Here is a 9,023-nt window from a genome sequence, read left to right on the forward strand (position 1 = left end):
GGGTTGCACTGCCAATTTCATTCTGACTGGGAAGCATATTCTATAAAATGAATTCCAGTCATTCACGCTGCAACTCCAGATTGTTGGAGTGAAATGCCTTTTAAAAGAAAAAAAAATATTTGTTTTACTGGTAGTGTTTGCAACCCAATGTCAGGAATACTGGGAGTGTTCCCAACCTGGAAGCTAAACATAAGTAATCGGGAGCACAATCTGAAGCCCAGTGTGTGTGTGGGGAGGGGTGGGGTGTCAGTTTAGAGAGATATTTAAGATCTGCTCATTCACTCTCTTTAGCATCTGTGAAACTTGGAAAGCCAAGTACACAGCCTAGCAAAGGGAGCACAGGTGCAGATTCAATTGCATTTCAAGCAAGCAGTACATTGCTGTGGCAGTAGCTTCCCTTAGAATGGAGCTGGGGTCACAGATATCTCTATATATGTATTTATTTTCAATGGATAGAGATTCCAAACTTTAGGATGTTTTGCAATGCAGACCCAGAAATGTTAACTGTCCCAAATCCTGATTGATTCTTGCCACAGAAATGACTGTTTTCTCTAGCCACTTCCTGCTTTTGGCATAGAGCTCCTGTTTGAGACCTTTCAACTGCTGCAGAAGATGCCTCTTGCTCGAGAAAATTTAGCACATCTCTTGGGCGGGAACAGACTGTGCAAGGCATAGCACACAAATGGGTAAGTGATAGCAGGAATCTTGGGGTCCATTGCCAGCAAAGATATGATACTGTAGCTCAGCGTTGGTCTTAAAATAGTGTCCTTCCACCTTCCTCATCTTTTTCTCTTTAGGCACAGTGTGCTGCTGCGGCCAAGGAGGCCAACAGGATGTTGGCTGCAACAAAAAGGGCATCGCCAGCAGCTATAAGGAAGTCGTTATCCCTCTCTACTCAGCACTGGTCAGGCCACACCTGGAGTACTGGGTACAGCTCTGGTCCCCTCTATACAAAAAGGATGTGGGCAGGCTGGAAGGGGTCCAGAGAAGGGCCACCAAGATGATCAAAGGACTGGGAAGCTGCCATGTGAGGATAGGCTGGGAGAGCTGGGTTTGTTCAGCCTTGAGAAAAGGAGGCTCAGAGGGGATCTCATCACCATGTACCAGTACTTAAGGGGCAGCTACGAAGAAGATGGAGACTCCCTTTTCACATGGAGTCACATGGAGAGAACAAGGGGGGATGGACACAAGTTTCTCTTGGGGAGATTCCGATTGACAAAAGAGTAAAATTTTTCACATTGAGGACAGTCACCATTGGAATAATCTCCCCAGGGAAGTGGTTGACTTGGCCACGTTGGACACCTTCAAGAGCCGTCTGGACAGGGTGCTGGGCCGTCTTGTCTAGACTGCGCTCTTCCCAGAAAGGTTGGACTAGATGATCCCTGAGGTCCCTTCCAACCTGGGATTCTGTGATACCAGGTAATGCCTGAAGTCACCTGAAATCAGCAGTGGCTTCCACAAGTCTTCAATACAGCTTATGTTCCACAAACCCTCTGGGGAGAGCCAGGGGTTTCTGCATGGAGCATAGCTACAGAGAACTGCTCACAGGCACCTTAAGCTGGATCTAAGATACCATATGGAAAGATTTAGCACCTCTGTTACTAAAACTGCTTTAATGTCTACCTTGTCTCCAGGTCATGTAGGCTCACTTCAAGCCAGAAGTTCTGGCTTGAAGCCATGGGATTAAACAGGGTGCTGCCTAGAACTAGAGTCAAGGGCAGAGCTGCTGAAGGAGAGCAACCACCAGCCAGGCTTCTCAGCTAGAAAAGCCTCCCCTTTTCCTCCTCTGGCTTCGCAGCTGCCTGCAGCTGGAGGGGACCCAGCATGCCTGGGCTATGCAACATGCAGAAGGCACATATGGCAGACCCAGCCTGCAGATTGGGACTCTGACAATGGGCTACATCTGCTCTGCAAGCTGGTCACAGCTGACTTGTGCATGGCTGCCTGCATCTGGGTTGCCCTGGCAGTGCTCCCTCATGGAGGGACCAGGAGCTCACAAGGGTATTTTTAACTTGCCTAGTAGACCCTTTCCACTTTCTGGAGTGTGGAGACATGAAAAATTTGCAGGAGCTTTCTCACTGACACAGTGAAATAGCCCACAACACACCCGCTCCCTCTTAAGTCAGGAGAAAAGGTTTGTGTGACCTGTGCCCCTGGGTAGTCATGCATTGTGGCTAGCAGGTGTTGTTCATGCATTTCAGTTCTCTTCTATTTTATGCTTTTTTTGTTCTTAACACACTTTGGACCTGTATATATAACAAGAACTCGCTAAGACTTGCCTTATCCTATTAAAATTTCTGATTATCACTTATGATTATGGTATTGTTTCTGCCAAATCATTTACTTATGGTATCTTGAAAATTGGCACAAGAGAGAAATTATATCAGCAAATCTAATGTTTTCTGAGTAGCACTGAGCAAGATTGTTAGCTGTAATAAAACTCCTGGGAGGATCCCACAAAAAGATTTTTGGAAACTCGTCGTACAGTGTTAAATAGACTCCAGTGCAGACCAAGGACTGCAGTGGCAATTCACTGGAATTTATTTCAGTGTCTACACCTGCCCCTTCTGTTCAGTTACAAGTCTGTGAAATCACTACTAGAGATTCTATGACCCCCCCTTGGCCGAGGCTCTGCAGAAGGCTGTAATTTAAAAGGGAAATTAGATGAAACTCAAAACAATAATAAAAATAAAATTAAAAAAAAATAAAACCACACAAACTTTTGGCAAAAATGGCAAAATGGCAGTGAGGTCTAGCAAGAGACGGACATCCAGAGCTGGTGAGCAGTATGTACATAAGTGTCTGATGTTTACAGTGTCCCTCTTCAGGACCAACTCTCAAGGCCCTTACCATCTGCAGTTCCTTACCATTATAACCCTTTCAAAATTGTGGCATCTTTTGTACCCACATTTCTGCTTACTAGGTACATTTTATATTATTTCAACACTTTCAGATTTTAAAAACATCCTCCCCCCATGCCCAGGGTAGGCCCAGCGCAGGAGCCAACTCCCTGTGCTGAGAACATAAAAGCTGCAGAGGAAGGAACGCAGTGTGGCTGTCCCGATGCTGGAGGTGTCCCCAGGAGTGGTTTTGCTTTTTGCAAGCAGCCCATGGAGATTAGAGCAGTCTGAACTGTTTGCAATCAACCCTCCAGAGACCTTTGCTCCCTTGAGCTGAGCTGTAACTAGCATCTGGCCCCACTGTGACCTTGGTCTACTGAAATGACATTGGAGTGAAGGACTTTTTAATTTTCTCACTCCCTTTTTTTTTTCTTGCTTTATCCCCCCACTTTTTCAGTGTGTTTAATACTGCTGTGGATTAGAGAGTCTCTGCTGTAGAGGAAGGGGGGCTCAAATGGCATCAGTGTTATCAATTCATCTGTAAGCAGTTCTGTAAGTGATGCCTTACAGTACGGCAGCCTGGAGCTAAACAACTCTGCCATCATCAGGCTCAGTTCAGCAACGTAAAATATGGAAAGACATCGCAGCTGCTCTGCAAGTCCTGGAAAAGCTGCTGAAAGGCTGCAGCAGTTCCTCGTGACAGGCACTGTGCTGGAAAGATATTGTAAGAATTTGTAGCCATCAGAGAAATCTTCCCGGTGAGAAATTTTGTATTGAGTGCTGGAATTTTTTAGATCAAAACTGAGGGGAAAAAATAAATCTGAAGGGGAAGACTATTATTACAGTTCACGAGCTGACATTTTATCTGAAGCCAAGGGAGATAAAGAAAAGCATTACAGCAAAACCACCCTAGGAAGTTTGGCTGGCCTTGGCAAATACTTTTAAATATTTACAGGTGATTTCTACAGATCACCTACCGCTTATTCCTACAGTCCTCCTAGGGCAGGAATTAAAACACAGGTTGGATGATTAAAGTCACTGAACACATATCATTTTGTTCCTTGGGCCAAGCCAGCTAGCTAGGGAAAAAGGTAAAACTGAACCAAAGCTGTACATAAAGCTTGAACTTAACCCAAAGTGAGCCTTTAGAGCTTGAAAAATTCTCTCCTCTGAAGAGAGAGGTGGCCTCACTTCAAAAGTGCTGTTGTCTGTACTCACTTTCCACCCAAAAATGTGTTGAAGTGGCAAAACTGTCCTGCCCAGAAGCTTCCCCAGGACATTGTGGTGGCCAAGAAATGTACCTATAGCAGTACAGAGCCTCACAGCCCAGCACATAGAGTCTGAAGGATTTGTGCAGTTACAAACATTAATGTAAAGAAAGACAAAAATCAGCTAACTAGCAGGAAAATTGTTTTTCACATATTTAGTAGACAGGTTCTTTCGTAGCTCATTTCTATGAAGAAACCAGGGCTCCAGTGGACTGGGTATTATGTAGGTATAAAAGCCCATTGCCTTTCCACAGTGCCCCATGCTACCTGCGCACGCTCCGGTGCGTAGGAGTTACAAACAGCAAAGGCTTGAGCCGCAGGACTCGGCTCGCTGCCGGTTCCAGGCAGCGCAGTAGCGGCTTGTTTTCCTAGTGCTGCCGTGTGCCATAGCTGCTCACTGAGCCAGTGTCGGCACACCGATCACTGTGATGTTTAAGTCCTGCTATTATAAAAAGAGTCTAGATGCCTGAACAGCCAAGGTGGGGTAAGGGACAAACCAGCAGAGGGAGAGGCAGGCAAATTACCCATCCCATGCACCGCCAGCATGTCATAGTGGGTTTTTGACACTTGACTGAGTTCCCTGGGCACAGCTGAGGTCCAATTCCCAACCAGCATGGTGGGATGACGTAAGAACAGCTGCATGGGAGTCTGTAGCAGAGGAAGGACTCCCACAGCCATTCTGCCCGAGTCCTCCACCTGCCACCTCTTGATGTGGTGTGTGAGATGAGCTTTGGGGTGACCTTGTTCTGTTACTCGGCTCAAAGCTTGAGGGCAGCACTGAAAGCCTCTGTCCTTGGGCTAGTCACTTGTCGAGCAGCAGAGCTCACCTCTGCAGTGGGCTAGGAGTAAACTCCTGGGTTTTGCTGCGCATTCCCTCCCCTGTGCTGCCCAGCTCCTGGAAACACCTCACCTCATGTGTGAATGTTCAACACTACTAGAATAAATATATAAGAAAAAACATCACCAGGAACCTGACCCTCATCAACTTTTCCTTCCCTGACCTTCCTTCAGGTGGACTGAAGCTAGGGTTTTTGCAGGATGTTCGGGATTAGAGGCAAGGATTCATGATTTAGCCTGCTCATAACAAACTCAAAGACAAGAAGATGGGAAAAATGAATAGCGATTCCCCTAAATAGGCACCTTATACTAGAGACCTAACAGATGAATGACTAAGATGGGTGACCTGGGTCCTCCCTCTCAGGCATTCCTGCACTCAAGCAGTCCACAGCTGCTGCTGCTGAAGGCGTTGCTGATGCTTTTTGCAGTACTTTGCACATAGGTGGTGGCAGCATTAGTCTTATGTGCAACTAGGAGTACAAAGCATGTATACATAAGTCGAGATCAGTTTTTCATTCCTAGTTAAGCAGCTGGATATTATTCTGAAGATGGCTTTTGTTCTTACACATGAGTAAGTGCCACACTGTCTTGATGGTTTTGCACCTGTTTTTGTTATAGAAATGTTATATTGGCACAGTATGGAAAAAAATGGCTCACTATCTCCCCTCTCATTTGCATATTTCTAACCTGAAATGACTCCTACACCTACATGTTTTACTGTTGGTCTCATGGTTACCACTAGCCAAGAGGTGTTGTTTGTGTCTAAAAATTGGAAACCTTAATCAGCTCAAGCTCTGCTTTTTGCTCTGTCTGTGAACTTTTTTCTAGGTACATGGCAGCTAATGAAGCAAAGCAAGCCTATTTTCACAATATAAAAACTGTTAAATAGGGGTTAGCACCTCTGTCTCAGGATTTTCTATCAGAAAAAAGGCTGAGATCTGCTCCTTTGGAAAAATAATTCCTTAATGACCCAGAGTGAGACAGTAAGATCAACTAACAAAATGAAAAGGACCAAGCCTGCAACCTGACTGGTATACACAATTTCTTTTCCTCTACAAGATTAAATACACAAAATGTATAAAAGCTGGAAACTGGTCACTGTTTCACTTCTAATCCCTCCTTCAGGTGTCTTCACCCATTGGAGCCCACCTGAGAACCCAAAGAGCCCAGACATTTTGGTGGCAGACCCTTGCTAGTTCTGCCCAAGAACAAAGACAAAGTGGTGAGGTTCTAAACAGAGAATTTGTATCATGTAAATGCATCATCACAGACGAGCAAGAATAAACTGGGAAGTGTCTGGAATGGAAATTAGTTTATTTCCTACTGATGTTAATCCTTCATGACGTATGGATGATAATTAATGTTAATCCACAAAAAAAATTCTTAGAAAATTATGCTACATCTCCAGGGTGAAAAGGTCTCAGCTGTGGCACTGAGTACTAACAGTATCACGTTTGATTTACCAGTGATCATCAAGTTTTACACCAAAGGTCAGGAACAAACCTTGAGTTTGTAAGCTGTGAGAAAGAAATATATAAACACTTCAATTTATTGCTCTGCCACTGTTAATTCATTTGGTATTCACTGTGATAGCATTGCTGTTAATGAATGTATGTGATAATAATGTGGATGTCATATATATTTATGCTCTAATCTCTTTCAGTGGATAAGCAGGCAAAGCAAGTTAGAAGATTTGCCGTTTAAAATTTTTATAGATAGAAAAGGTAAAAGAAATAATATTTTATTTCAAAGAAGTACTTAACACATTTAGCTACCCCAATGGGGACCCATCCTATCACAGAAGAATTAGCACTATACACAAAATGATAGGTGCCTGGAATAGACTGAAGCCAAGGGGAAAGCTTCCCATGTCTTTCAGAGACAACAGGTCAGATTCCATTCAAAATATGTAGATCACTGGTGTTTATTAAATACAGCTGTCATGGTTTAACCCCAGCTGGCAATCAAGACCCACCTAGCCACCTGCTCTCTCCTCCCACTGGGATGGGGGAACGAAGCAGAAGAATAAAAGTGAGAAAATTCATGGGTTGAGATAGGAACAGTTTGACAGGTAAAGCAAAAGCCATGTGCACAAGCAAAACAAAACAAGGAATTCCTTCACCACTTCCCAGCAGCAGAAAGGTCTTCAGCCACCTCCAGGAAAGCAGGGCTCCATCACCTGTTACAGTTACTTTGGAAGACAAACACTAGAACTCTGAACATTCCCCCATTCCTCCTTCTTCCCCCAGCTCTATATGCTGGGCATGACGTCATCTGATGTGGGATATCCCTGAGGTCAGCTGAGGTCACTGTCTTGGCCATGTCCCTTCCCAACCCCTGTGCACCTCCAGCCCCCTCGCTGGTGGGGTGGGACGAGGAGCAGAAAAGGTCTTGACTCTGTGCAAGCCCTGCTCGGCAATAACAAAAAAAAACCCCTGTGTTATCAACACTGGTTTTAGCACATATCCAAACACAGCCCATAGCACCTAGTATGAAGAAGATTAACTCCATCCCAGCCAGAACCAGGACAATAGCTAATAAGTAAATTTTTTTTAAAAATCATGTCTATACATTTTGTGCCTGAACAAGAGTTGAGTCACAAATGTGAAAAAAATGCTCTTGGATATCTGTTTCAAATCCTGAATAAACAAGAAAAGGACCCATAACCTTTGCACAGCAGAGAAATTTGTGCCTTTACGGAGCTTTAACTTATTAAAAAATCTCCTAAATGTAAGTTAACCTTGATTTTTGAACAGTCAGGTGGTACATATACATTTTGATGACTCTGCATTAAGGTGATTTTCCACATATTTTAAAAGTTAAACACGCATACTTTGTAACCCTGTCATACTTTGTTTCAGCCTGTGCTCTGCAGATCATGCAATGGTGTCTCAAAACCTAGAGTTTTTTCTGTTAAGGTCAGCAGAAGCCTTTCCATTGGTTTCAAAGGCTCCATGACCAATATTATAACCCATTAATTATTTCTATAATCTAGTCATAAGCAATTTCATAACAAAAATATGGATAAACAGCAAATACATTCTTTGTTCTGAAATACTGACTTGGTGCAGGAAGCCCCGGACTCCTAGGCTCATGAGATCATGTAATACAACATTATCAGGCAGCTGCTGATAGTTTGGGCATGGCATCCTAAATTAATGCCTGGGAAGTGCTTATACACCATCATGATTGTTAATGCTCTATTATTATGCAATAATGCATGATTCCTCTTATATTCAAAGAGTAAATGTGGATCAGACTGTTATATTGATATGAATTTACATATGCTTTGATAATAAAAATCCTGATCCATTAATGCTTTGAGTCCAGCTCAACAGAACTGAGCAGGAGGAGGAAAATAAATTACTACAGATATACTTTAGAAACCTCTACCATGACCTAAACCACCTTGCCTATAAATCATGGTCTTGCAGTTTCAAAACCTGATAGAGTATTGTACACATGGGCTAATGCAAGCATGTATTCTTGTTATTTCCAAGGCTCCCTGGACCCCAGGGAGCCCAGGTCTGCCTGGGGACAGGAGGATGGACAGTTCTCCTCTCCATGGCCCTTGCAGGCCTCTTTTCCACAGCTGCCTATTATTTCTGTAATAGCTTCATTACAGCCTTTGTGAATTGATTAGATTTGGAAAGTGCTGCAGTGGAAAAAGGGGACTCTGGCAGGATTTGTACCAGTCTGAGAGCTGATGTTGCTGGGGGGAGGTACTACCCTCTTGCACCTTCAGAAATGGGACTCGGTTGAAAAGAGAAAAAACAAAAAGGCAAGACAAAAAAAAAAAACCCACACATTTTTGAGGGGAGGGACAGCAAACCTAAACTGTTTTTTTCAGACCCTTTCAGTGTTTTCTTCTGAAAAGATCACTAGTTTACCATGCAGTAATATGTTCCATAGATTAATTTTATGCTTTGATTAGGAAAACTTAAATGTTTTCCTTGAAGCCTTTTACAATTTACTTCCTCTTAATTAAGATGGAAAAGTACCTAAATATCTGAGTGGTGGATATACTATGAAATAATTCACTATTTAATATTTTCCCAGTTTATATTTGTAATTTGGT

The 9,023-nt window shown here is 43.4% G+C and overlaps 1 long non-coding RNA gene across 1 annotated transcript; it reads left to right on the forward strand.

Moving 5' to 3' along the window:
- The first annotated feature begins 204 nt into the window (after window positions 1–204).
- Window positions 205–2,311, forward strand: LOC142062638 (uncharacterized). Its single transcript, XR_012662520.1, has 2 exons — window positions 205–686; window positions 798–2,311. It is a non-coding gene; the product is annotated as an uncharacterized LOC142062638 (long non-coding RNA).
- Window positions 2,312–9,023: the final 6,712 nt, after the last annotated feature.

The sequence above is a fragment of the Phalacrocorax aristotelis genome, chromosome 10 (assembly GCF_949628215.1).
Source record: "Phalacrocorax aristotelis chromosome 10, bGulAri2.1, whole genome shotgun sequence".
Taxonomy (NCBI): Eukaryota; Metazoa; Chordata; class Aves; order Suliformes; family Phalacrocoracidae; genus Phalacrocorax; species Phalacrocorax aristotelis.